The sequence below is a fragment of the Dreissena polymorpha genome, chromosome 2, assembly GCF_020536995.1.
Source record: "Dreissena polymorpha isolate Duluth1 chromosome 2, UMN_Dpol_1.0, whole genome shotgun sequence".
NCBI classification, from domain to species: Eukaryota; Metazoa; Mollusca; class Bivalvia; order Myida; family Dreissenidae; genus Dreissena; species Dreissena polymorpha.
The window spans coordinates 26,109-40,339 of NC_068356.1; positions in this window are offsets into that span (position 1 = coordinate 26,109).

Sequence of the window (14,231 nt, forward strand, 5' to 3'; positions counted from 1 at the left end):
TTATTGTAATATTCATTCGAATTTTTTAGTACAAAAAGCACTTTTCCCAGGCATTTGTATTTATAGTTATTGCATATTTTATTATTCTGACAGCATTTATAAACTGTGTTCATGCAAGCATGAACACGGTTTCATTTTTTGAGTATTTAAACAAGAGGGCCATGATGGCCTTCAGGCCCTGTATCGCTCCACTGCTGAAAAAAAGGCTGAAACAAATTTCTCTGCATGTGCAAATACTTAAATATAGGCCCTATTTAAGCACATGTACACTTTTGTGACCTTCTGGGCTGGGTCAAATTTAACCCCAGGGGCATAATTTGAGCAAACTTTGTAGAGGACTACTATATCTCACTTCATACAAAATGTGGTAGCCCTAGGTCCTAGAGTTAAGGACAAGAATATTTTTAAAGTTTTCACAAAATAAGCAAGATATAAGCGTATATAATGTTCAATTTTGTGACCCGCGGGTCAGGATCAAATTTGACCCAAAGGGCATAATTTGAACAAACTTGGTAGAGGACTATACAATGTTATTGCATACCAAATTTGGTAGCCATAGTCCGAATGGTTTTCGACAAGAAGATTTTTAAAGATTTCACAAAATAGGCGCTTTATAAGCGTTTATTCAGTTTTGTGACCTCCTGGGGCAGGTTCAAAGTTGACCCCAGAGGCATTATTTGAACAAATTTGGTAGAGGTTTATTATATGTCACTACATACCAAATTTGGTAGCTCTAGGCCCAATGGTTATGGACAACAAGATTTTTAAAGTTTTCACAAAATAGGCCCCATATAAGCGTATGTTCAGTTTTGTGACCCCGGGCAGGGTTAAATTTGACACAAGGGGCATAATTTGAACAAACTTGGTAGAGAACTATTACATGTCACTACATACCAAATTTGGTAGCCATATGCCTTATGGTTAAGGACAAGAAGAGGTTTAAAATTTTCACAAAATAGGCACTATATAAGCATATAATTGATTTTGTGGCCCCCGGAGCAGGGTCAAATTTGACCCCTGGGGCATAATTTGAACAAACTAAGTAGAGGACTATACAATGTCACTACATACCAAATTGTGTAGCCCTAGGCCTAATGGTTATGGACAAGATTTTTTTTAAAGTTTTCACAAAATAGGCATTATATAAGCATATGTTCAATTTTGTGACCCCCGGGGCAGGGTCAAATTTGACCCTAGGGATTAAATTTGAACAAATTTGGTAGAGGACTATTAGATGTCACTATATACCAAATTTGATAGCCCTAGGCCGGATGGTTATGGACAAGAAGATTTTTGAAGTTTTCACAAAATAGGCTTTATATAAGCATATGTTCAATTTTGTGACCCTCGGGGCAGGGTCAAACATGATCCCAGGGGCATAATTTGAAAAAACTTTGTAGAGGACTATAAGATGCCACTACATACCAAATTTGGTAGCCCTAGGCCCAATGGTTATGGACGAGAAGATTTGTACAGTTTTCACAAAATATACCCTATATAAGCATATGTTCAATTTTGTGACCCCCGGGGCAGGGTGAAATTTGACCCCAGGGGCATAATTTGAACAAATTTGGTAGAGGACTATTAGATGTCTCTACATACCAAATTTGATAGCCCTAGGCCCAATGGTTATGGACGGGAGATTTTGAAAGTTTTCACAAAATAGGCCTTATATAAGCAAATTTTCAATTTTGTGACCCCCGGGGCAGAGTCAAATTTGACCCTAGGGTCATAATTTGAACAAATTTTAAAGAGGTTCACCCCAGGAACATTCCTAAGAAATTTCATCAAAAATTGGACCAGTAGTTTAGGAGAAGATGTTTAAAGGAAAAGTTAATGCACAGACGCACGATGGACACAGGACCTTTGGCCAGTGGAGCTAAAAATCAAATTAAACATTTAGTTTTGATGTAAAATCAGTTTTTATATGCAAGTGTCTATTTCACTTATAAATTAAAACAGCATATTATACATTATTGAAAAGATTATTCCAAGCTTTATGTCATATTTTAACTTTGCATAGTGTAGTTAATTGAACATTGTATTGAACTGTATGGGCAGTTATATTTTTTAATTTATGTATGTTGTATTATACAAAATGCATTATTTCTACCACAAGTAGACCATATAAGGCCTAATGCTACTAAATAGGCACTGGTATGAATTTGACACTGTTTTTGATGCTCATACAAAACTTTAATTATTACTTCACTTTAGTATATTAAATATTTTCAAGTTTTTGTTCAACATTTTTTGCAAAAGAGTGTCTTAATGCATTTGAAAATATACTTAAAACAGACTAAAAATGCATTTTAACATACCTTTTTCCTGGTAAAGTGTATTAAGGATGATAAAAAATACACTTGAAGAGTATTAATGCTGGAAAAATGCAGAAAAAAATACATTTGTTTCTGTTAGAATTGTGTCTGGTCTGCATTTTTAAGTGTAATAAATGCACAACAAATGCAGATAAATACAATGCCAATACTGTTACATGTATTGTAATGGACATAAAATGCACTTGTTCTTGTAATTAAATGCTTTAGTGAATTGAAGTAACCTTTTATAACGTTTTAACAATTAATAATACCTTTTTATATAAATTTTCTTTTGAAATGTGACACTTCATTGATTTTTGCACCACTAGTAAGAGATATAATTTGTGCTCATAATGCTTTATCATTACACTATATAATATCATTTGTTGTATGAAAATTACCCGTAAAATTCATGTGAAAGCTCAAGAGATCGTGCTATACCCTGCTCCTTTTTACATGACTTGATGGTATTTAGTCCCCAATTCTACATGGCCAAGGGCAAATTAATGTGCAGATTTGACAAATAAGTCATAAATGGGATCCAATAGGCAGACTTTCATATTACCTGTATTTAATTTAAATCATGATCTGAATTGCTCTTTGGCAAATCTTCGTTGGTCACAGTATTCAACTGAATTTTGTTCACTTTGTAGTGATTATATTTTCTATATTTATCAGACAACATCTTTCTTCAAAAGTTCAACATGATTGCTTGGTTAATTTAGAAACAAATTCAATGCATCATAAAATAAAATGAAAAAATGTGTAATAGTAAAAATGGCAGCAAAAAAGCACTAGATTATCTGCCTTAAATCTGAGACGTTATGTTGACTCATAAATAATGTGTTCCATAGTTGTATAATTGTTTAGTCGCATGCATGAGTGTTGTCAATGTCACAATACCAATTAAAGCCTATAATTAACTAAAACAATTTGAAGTTTGATGTGTGTTTTTTTCAAGATCTGTTATATTGTTGAAAAGTTAACATGCAATAAGTTTACTGTAATTAAGTGACAAATAGTTTTACTGATTTGGTTGGATGCATATACGCAGATATATCATGGTTTGTGCAGAGGACAGTAGCAAAAACAAGAGCTGTCTCCGTAGAATGACATACGCCCCCGATAAACGCTTTGATAGAAGTTATGAGCATTTTTCAAAACCTAAACGCCGACCCTAAGTTCAAGGTCAAAGGGGTCAAAATTTGTGTGTGTATGGGAAGGCCTTGGCCATATACACATGCATACCAAATATGAATGTTACATCTGAAGCGACATAGAAGTTATGAGCATTTTTTCGAAACCTAAATGCAAAGTGTGACGGATAGACAGACGGACAGTGCGATCACTATATGCCCTCATTTGGGAGCATAAAAATGTGTTTCACATTGTTTTGGTAAATTAGTAATGTAGTTAAAAGAACAGAATCATCAATTATAAAGTTATTGATTATAAAGTGTTGCTGGCATATTTGATGCATTCATCTAGCTATAAGAAGGTCCCTGTTTTATCCCCACTGGAACTGAGCAAGGGTTCTCAAAATCTTTAAACAATATGAATAAGTACATATAGGGTCGAGAAAGCCTTGTTGATATGGGGGCTAAACACCTGAAATCAAAGCGACCCAGGTTAAAGGCCGAGGCCAAATAAATCAACCAGAGGCCGCATAATTTGTAAAAAATAAACATTCTGCACAAATTGAATTATTTACTTTACCTGTGTGCATGAATCATTTCAGTCTTGATGGTTAGTGAACTATGTCAAAAGCACCATAGCTATGAAACACTTGTATTTTGAATATTGTAATGTTCCACAGAAATGATGCTGATGATAATTCTACACGATCATGACATGAAAAATGATGAATTATTAGATATATTTCTAAATTCCATTTCCACCAACAATTCGGTTATTCCACTACCAGTTCACATGCTTCGTACACAGTTGAAAATAACACTATTCCACTCAACAACCGTGACACATGTTCTCAATTTTTCAACTTTTCGCAATTAAAATTGTCTTCTACTGTTATTGTTGTTGTTGTACTTTTGAAAGTAGTTCGAAAGATGGCGACTATTAACCCAGAGATTGATTTATGAAATAAATCGTCTGCTGATCCAGAGTGTCTGAGCCCAACACAGAGGTTAATGAAATGTAACCGTCGTGCAAGAGATTGTAAGGTGATATTGATTGAGGATTACACGGCTGACATACAATATTGGAAAATGCCAGCTGTGACGTTAGCTGTAAATATCGGGTTTCTCGAGAAAAAGGCCCTCATAAAATATAAGTAGAGTTATTATCAGCATATATAAATGTGATACTATTTAACGATCTTTTCGCACATCTGTATAATGTAGACTATATGATGGATACGTTTGGATATTCATCGGAATAATCGTGTATATTTGGAATATATATGACGCTGCGCTTCAAAAACGGTAAAATATTCGACGGTCTCATTGTACAAATGATGTCATCTAATTGGGTGATATACAAAAGTAAATGCTTATTATCCCCACGCTTTTTGAAAAGCGTGGGGATATTGTGGTTATCTCCGCCGTCTGTCCGTCTGTCCGTCCGTCCGTCTCATGAGAGAGGTCTTGTGGGTTGAATGGTAGGTACAGAATTGACTTGTGGGGAGAAAGTCGACTTTTGGGTTGCACCCCATAATCCATGCGTACAAATGTCGAATTTGGACAAGTGCACCTCATAGCTTTGTAAAAATATTGCAGCCCACTAATGTTCAGCTTTAACTGTCCGTCCGTTATTTTCGGCCAAGATTACAAAATGTCGCAAATCTCAAAGGGAGATAACACGCATAGATCTGCTGTTTCCATCGCAACTACTCGACAATTTCCGTTGCAACGAATGCAGCCGAGCTATTCCGTATGAATCCGGGTCGTTTCGCCCTAAATCCCGTTCGCCCCCGAGTCGTTTCGCCCCCCCGAGTCGTTTCGCCCTGGGTCATTTCGCCCTTATTCCTGGGTCGTTTCGCCCTTATTTTTATACGTATAGCGATATTAAAGGATTTATCTTAGGCTTGTCAGAAGCTGAATGGGATATTGTTTAATACAGTATTATATTATCTTAATTACTGTTTATTTTGTCTTTTGAAATAAAACAAAGTACAAAGTTATTTATATTGCATATATATTGATAGCTCTAATATGAATAATAAGAATACACATGTATAAACAAAACTTTCAATACAATGTCGAAGCACACATACACAATAATTTGACATACATTTTATTTTATCTAACATAAAACAACTGAGAAAATCACATCGAAATACAGATTTCATTTTATATTTATTAATGAACAAAACATTCAATCCAGTGTCGAAGCACACATACACACTAATTTGACATACATCTTATTTTACCTAACATAAAACAACTTAGCAAATCACATCAAAATTACATTGAACACAATGTGGTAGAATACACACACAATCAGTTGATATAAACTTTGTATTTTACAACAGTTTTTTTTTTAGTTTTGCTTATTTTAATGTCCGTAACAGACTTCATCGTCTGTTTGATAACACTATCCACTTCACTCCCCAGACAATCCGACAACTAAGTCTGCCGTCATGTTGTCGGACGGCCCGTACAATCTGGACACGGACTTTAAGAAATGTGTTGTGGTTACTCCATTCCCCATGTATTTGTCCCACAGGGATTGTATCTTTTCCTCCAACTTGGTGCATTTGGTTTCGACATCACGATCCAGGTCGTCGGCAGCTACTGTGATAGCGACGATCTCTGCCTCAGTCATCAAGGTTGGTACAAGAACGTAGATGGAGCAGCCACCATATCTAACGGTAGTATTCAGCTTGTGGTGCCAACCTGAAATAAGGTGATACTCCTTGGCTGATATACCTAAACAGTAGACCCTGATATACACTGATAAGACCCGGTTTTCCATATGCACTACGCATTTTGAAAGTCTATGTAGAGCTCTATTTCCGCGTTCATGTTTTTTTTTTATTATTTGTATTCTAATTTCTATTTAATTGTTATAAATTTTTTATAAGCTTATATTTTTTACTTTAAATGAGCTATGAAAGATATTGAAAACAGCTGTCTCCTAATCAGTAACAATACCGTATTTCTCACCACTAAAATTACAATAAACAGATAATCTGTCAGTCATTCATAGCTGATGAGGGTACTGATTATCGAGGAGTAGATAAGGCTATTACTGATAGGGGTTGTATAGAGATAAGGCTGTAGTATGGAATACTTAAATAAATAAAAAATTTAATTTGTTAATGCTTTACAATTTAATATTTAAATAATTAATGTATAACCGTAACTCAACAAATTTTAAAAATGTTGGTAAATTTTATTAAAGTATTAAATAAATAAACATTTGATTTTTGTAAAAATTGTATGATTGAGAATTATTGTAAAATCAATCATTTTTTTCGTACAACCAAATACATGTAGGTATAATAAACATATATGCGCGGTTTACGTTTTTTCCTATAATTGTGTGCGCAATAAGTTTTCCATACGTAACGGGATCTTCGTTAATTGTTTTATGACAAATTATTAACTTTTTAATAATTAATAGTTATTAATAAATATGTGCATGCATTATTTCTTTGTTTATTGATTATATTTTCTATTTACTATTTGTTCATGTATTAAATATTTCTACAACTTCATAAATTTCAAGCATGATTTGAACTTCCAAATTGAAAATGTGTTTACAAAATGAGTATTGCTTTGAAAAACCGGGTCTTAACGCAAGTGCGTGAACTTCTATCTTTAAAAAAAATATATATAGATGTAAATCTCATTGTGTACTTATTGTAAAGCTTTGTTAATGTGTGTAAATATTGAAATAAATATTAAAAGAAAAGTATGTAGTATATATCAAAATAATAACAGTTTTACGAATTGCGTTAAGACCCGGTTTCCATATGCACTACGCATTTTGTAAGCATATTTTCCATTTTAAAGTCACATCATACATTTAATTCATGAAGATGTTACAATCTTTAATACATGAAGTAATAATAAAGAGAAGATAGAATCAATAAACAAATAAACATAAAGATGTAAAGGAAAATTACAGTAACCAAATATCTTTCAGAGAATAAAATGGGCTGTTTACATCACCGACTTATTTAATTATTTACATCTTTTATACGTCAAAGAGTGTCAGCGCTTAAAGCTAATTGAAGTTGAAATATGGTAGAAATAATATTTGTTAATACCGCAAATCGAAGACTGGACAGGATTATTAATTATTAAACTATGGAAATGTTATTACATATAAAATTTTATGACAAACAGCGTATTTTATAACAACGACAACATGCAGACAAATAGCGCCGACACGAAATATAAATAAAATAGATAACCATCTCGTACCTGTATCACATGTCCGATGTTGCCATCTGTCACATAAATCACATGTGATGGCATGTTGGCGAGGTGAGACTATCCGATCATACGAAATACACAATTCGTCTGCCATAAGAACGTGTCGAAATATAAATTCACGAATGACGCTGCCATGGCCAAGTTGCTTTTTATATACACTTTCGGCGAATATCTTGAGATCAAAAGGTGCAAACTGGCTTAAAGTTTATAAAAACAATATCACACCTTTATAATGTCTCCTTTTGATGTTTCTTAGCTAGTAATTAGTCAATCATCTGATCACACGTCTTCCGATCTAAGTGTGTTTGATAATTGTTAAATTGGTCCCGAAATTATTTTAACTGGCAAATCAATGCATCATACCTCTGCCAAACTAATTAATCGTAATACTTTACGTTTGTGACACAATGAATCATAACGTTTCTGTTAAATAATTGCAATTAAAATCAAACGGATAATTGAGCAAACATCAAATTTGTAATAATTAAATAATCTTAATTTCCCATATATCATAAACAAGTACTAAATTAAAATTGCAATTAATAATAAAATTTGTATAAAAAATCTTAATTTTCCATATATGTTAAACAAATACTATTAGGAGAGAAAGAATCATTTACAAAAGCCTAATATTACATAATAATTAAATAAGGGCGAAACAACCCACTTGTAAGGGCGAAACGACCCTGGGCGAAACGACCCGGGGTGACAGAGGGCGAACGGGATTAAGGGCGAAACGACCCGAGACCATTCCGTATCACTCTGGACCCAATCGGCAATCGTAACACTTCGTCCATCTCCGGATTCTCCGTAAAGAGTATTGCTTCCTTACAATCTGAACGCATCGGACAGTGGGCTACACCACACCGTCTCTCTGATGTACGAAGGCGGCCGTCATATTGGATTTGGAACTACTTTTGAAAACAAGATGGCGGCCCCACGGTTTCAAACCTGACGTTAAGAAGAAACATTAAAATGTGTTGTTTGTAGCTCGTCTGTTTCAAGATTACATTCTTTAAATAATATTAAGTGTAAATCTGTGAATTCCCACAACATAATTACACTTGTTTAAATGGAAAGTTTCCAGTATTGACATTGAGTACTCCTATAGTATTAATTATCAATAATGACTTCATGTAGTCAATATAAATTGCTGCAATAGTCTTTTGATGATTTCTGTTTTGGCAGACTCTTGGCTCAGATTTATTCTGAACGCGAATAATTTCAGCTATCCTACAAATATGAGGTCGATACATGTATACATCGGTAGATTACGTCTAATTATTTGGACTATGACATTAAGTTAATTTTAAATTTTCATGTTTTGGTAAATTGAGAAAATTTAAAACTATGTTTCAGATTTGCATATTTTGGTTTTAGTTATGATATTTGCAAGGAAACAGTAATACTGAACATTAACCATGCTCTAAAATAGTTCTTTTTTTATTGTTTGATTGTGTGATATTTCAAGGAATGCTTATACATGTATAAAGTATAAAATCAACCACTGACTATGGAAGCACTGATGGCCCATTGGTTTAAGCGCTTGACTTTTACTCCAAGGGTCAGTGGATTGAGCTCAGTTAAGGAAGACTTCCTTTCTTTTTTTCAGCATAGCTGTTTAACGTCACTTTTGACCTTAGTTTACCTTTAATCATGACCAGTCAAATTCATATAAAAATTCCCGCCAGTAGGTCCTAAATGATTACATCCGAATTGTACATTAGCTAATAATACAAAAATCACTGTAAACAATGGATGCATATCATTTGAACAGAAATATGAATATATTTTAAAGAACATGTACATGTTTATTACAATAAATTAAAAACATGATAAAAAACATTCTCTAAACATTACACCGAAACGTTTTTCCTTAGTTTAAGAAGCATTATAGCATTAATCACATGTCTCTAAAATGAAAAGAAGCTATTGTTTACATGCTGTAACGCTCACACTAAACACTACAAAAACACACACACAAAGTGTAGCAAAGGTACACAAAGTCAAACACATGCTGCAAGGTCCAATAAACCCACTGTATCTCTTGGATTGCCTTTGTTATACCTTGCCTGGAATTATATCAAAACTACTGTAGACCAAGTAAAAACAGTTATTAATGTTAAAATCTTTGTTTCTCCTAAATATATTCCCCTAATAGTCTTAAATTTATTAAATAAAGGATACACTGGTTAACTTATTTGTGTTTTTATCTGACTTTACTTGTCTTTGTAGCCTTTGCTAGACTGTGTGTGTCTTTGCAGTGTTTAGTGAGACCCACTCTTATCTATAGTAAACAGCATAGTTAAACATGCAGGGGTGGCAAAATCAAATGTCCGAGTTGCCCGAGTCGTACATTTGCTTGTCTGGGCAACTGATTTTTTTCAATTAAGTTGCCCGTGGACAACCAGTCAGGTCGAGGAATGCAAAAAATACAGTGTATTAAAGCCGTTATTAAGATTTACAAAACCGGATGTTGACACGCGATTACATTGTCAGTGCTATTTGCGGATCAATCAAGCTCAAATACGGGCACTCTCCTGCGCAGTGATCTCCCTTATTTTATAAGTGACCGGGAGAATGCTGCATTTTCAACATTCTGCCAGACTGTTAGACAGTGTACAGGCTAGATTGCTCGTTCATTCCGTATCTAAATATTGAAAGTTCGTCTTAAATTTTAAACTGCATTAATAATACCAAATGTTCGCTAAATTCTAGCATCATTTTTTTCTCATGTATTAATTCATAAAAATTTGAGCATAGCCGGATAGTTACGTTGCATATGGCAATGGTTGTCATTAAAATTCGGAAGTGTTTGTTCGGATAACACATTTGCTTATGATCATTTGAGAATAAACAAAACGTTTACATTTGTGTGTAATTAATTCAACGAGTCTTTGTTAAAACGCTTAAAGTGATGAAAAAATGTTTTGACAATGTTACGCATGAAGTGCACAATTTCAACGATGATTACACCGTTGCCATCATCAGTTTTCTAAGTAACTGGCCACGATTTTATCGTGAAGGTGTACACCGTAGGATCTGATTATAACGGTACACGTGTAGGTTAAACAATAAATGCGTTTATAATTTATATAAACATTAACGGACAAGTGTAGTTCAGCAGCGGACAAGTTAAATTTCCTAAATGGTTGTCCGTGGACAAGTATAGTTTTTTTTAGATTTCGCCACCCCTGACATGTCAATGTATCAAGTCAAAAAAAGTAATAATTTACACTAGTGTTAGTCTAATGCAAGATTTAGTTCACTGATATATTAATTAAATGTGTTATTACTATTAATCACTTCAAGTGGCATAATAATCAATCAGTTGTGTATTGCGCATCAGACCCAAGAAAGAATCGACACTTGCTGAAGAACTTTTTATTTCAAGATGGTGAGCATAATTAATTGTAGATTTCACCAAGCGCTTATTATATCTAGTTCTGCGGGTTTTCAATGTACATAACATCAATAGCTTTTGCTGCCATTTTGTTTATCGGATGCAATTTAGTTCAAACACCCATACGCCAAACGATTGACTGCCCACAATGTTTACCTAATTCAGGGTTCGACACTAAGGCACGTCCGACAGACATTGTCTAGTAAGATCGGTGGTCGGGCTAGTAAAACTGTGGGCTAGCTTGTCCGACTGGTCGTACATAACAAATCTATACTGATTCATATAACTAAACCTAACCGAAAACCTTTTTTTCTTAATGTGTAAAATAACTCTCGTATCCGTTATTTACATCAGAACAAAACTAGCGTATATAAATAAACGCGGAGAATTCACATGATTCATCGCTATTTTTAGACGCGAAGGAGAGCTTCCCGCAGAAATTGCTTGTTTCCATTGGTCAAGTTGTCATGAATATTAATGATTTTCTGAAGTGTCTTAGAACTTTACATCATGTTTTTACGACTTCTATTGACAATCGGTATCATCAATGTAAACATTTTGGCGTAGCAGACGAGAGAATGTTATTAAAAGAATGGCTTTGTTCAAGATTGGATTTTCATCCGACAAATAAGTTAATAAAGAAGAATCCGACGGTAAAACTGACACAGATTATGCTGGAAAAAGGGCCTTGGAGCTGTGGTTGCATGGAGCACAGCGGTCAAGGAGGCCAGAATTTGATGACCTTGAATAAATGTCACCTGCTGTACAGACATCATTTATTTAACTGGTGATAAACAGTGAAATTATAACAAACAATTTATTTTATGTTGTTAAATAGTTTTATTTTATTTTTTACTCTTTGCATCAAAATGACTTTCTTGTGTTCACTAATTATTTACTGATAAATAATTGATTAAACAGTTACACGACACAATTGTGTTTATTTGTTATGTCATTTATGGTCTAGTAGACATCATATTCGGGCTAGTACATTTTAAGAGGAGCTGGTCCGATGGTCTGGCTGTAAAAAAAGTTAATGTCGAACCCTGCCTAATTCTTGATTATGGACATTTTATGAGCAAATTATCGCGTTATATAATTGTGTTGTTACCAGTGCAGCAAGCGCCCCTTTTTTTCAACAACGATATGTTAAGTCATTGAAACTTTTAAATTGTTTTCTGTTGAGTTCAGTAACAATGTTTATATGTGAATATCTAGAATATTATATATATATTGTTAAGTGTTTTTTTTTTATTAAGCTAAACTTTTCAGTACATGATACTTTCTTGAAGAAATTTTGATGAAATAATCCCAGAACTTTCCAAGCATATGTTCTGTGTACATCTTTTTTTCTTCATCTGTTTCTTTTACATTTAAAATACTAGTTGGAAACTGTGTAGAGCTATGATTGTCCCAATTTTGTACATGATCTGATGACCATGACCATTCCAAAACTCTATTTTACTGTCTGTTCATGTCAATCTACTATCTAGTCAATTAATATTTCTGTGTTTTTTGTTTAAACTATTTGGGATTATTTTGATGCATGTTACATCAATTAAAAAGTGTTATTTCTTACAGTACAAGTAATCAAACGTTTTATCTTGTAAAATGTTGCAACTCGGCCCTGTTTGTATATAAAGTTCATTGAACATTATATAGATCTTAATAGTTAGTGCAGCCCAAAATGTCATATTTAGATATTCTCATTATTTGCTACTTAATTGCTAGCATAAGAAACATACCATTGTAGTTATTTGAATATTTGTTTCGATTTAGTTGTTGCAGTTTCTTACCGCCTCACTGTCAAATGTACCAACACATGTACTCACAGATGTAAATAAGCAAACACATTTTCAACAAGTTGTTGGGTTATATGTCCAGATGTTTATGGGGATCAATTATCTATTGAAATGTAGCAGGGTTCGATATAAGGAGAACTTATACTGCTTTGCTATATGAGCTAGCTTTTATAGCGACGCGGTAGAGTGTCTGCCTGATTTGGAACCGGGAGGTCCCGGGTTCGATCCCCATGGTGGTCGGGGATTTTTCTGGCTGGGTTACATTGGCGCCCAACGTAAAAAACCCAGCAGGTGTGTCAGACGTCCCACAGATGTCATGACAATAGGAAATTCGTGGAAGAATTTCAGAATTGGAGGGGGTGTATGTAGCAGGGTTCGATATAAGGAGAACTTATACTGCTTTGCTATATGAGCTAGCTTTTATAGCGACGCGGTAGAGTGTCTGCCTGATTTGGAACCGGGAGGTCCCGGGTTCGATCCCCAGTATGGTCGGGGATTTTTCTAGCTGGGTTACAGAAATAAAAAAGGCATTTAATTGTTTCTATAACAAAAAAAGTGGTTTTAAATAATCTTTTTCTGATTTCAGGTTCAGTGTTTGTGGAAAAACATGAGTTTCTGATCGAGAGTAGCTTTAAAGGCGAGCCCTTATGATACATTTCATTATCAATGTGACAGTTGCCTTAAAAAATTGATGGAGAATAAATTGTTTTTAAAAAGCTTAAAAAGTTTATTTACACATTTTGTGTCAAGACTTAATAAAACAATTAATATAGTTGACAGAAATAATTGTAACCAATATTATTGCTGTTATTGGAACATCCTTATAGTGTAAGCAAACACACCTTTCTATATGGAAAGGAAATCCAGGTTCAAATCCTGGTGGGGATCCCATATTAGCAGCAACTTAGATTGTGTTCATATTGATTATACAAACAATACTTTTTGTTGTCAAAGTGTGTTGTATTTAATATGCAAATAAAATTTTCAATGTTTTTTGATAATTTTCTCTATCTCACACACACTTACGCAGTAATTTTGTTTTGTTTTACTTCATGTTATGTATCATTCGTATTAGGGCACCATTATTAGGTTCACAAGATATCAGATGTCAAAAACAAAGGCCCATAATTATGTCCTGGCAATTTATCATAATTATAAAACTTATACTTTGAAAAGAAAAGGGTTCTTCTTTGTTTCTACTACAGAATCAAATAAAAACGTTATTTTTCGTACTATATTACAAAATCAGGATATACGCCGAATATCTTTTTAGCTCCACTTGCCAAGGACCAGCAGGGCTTATGTC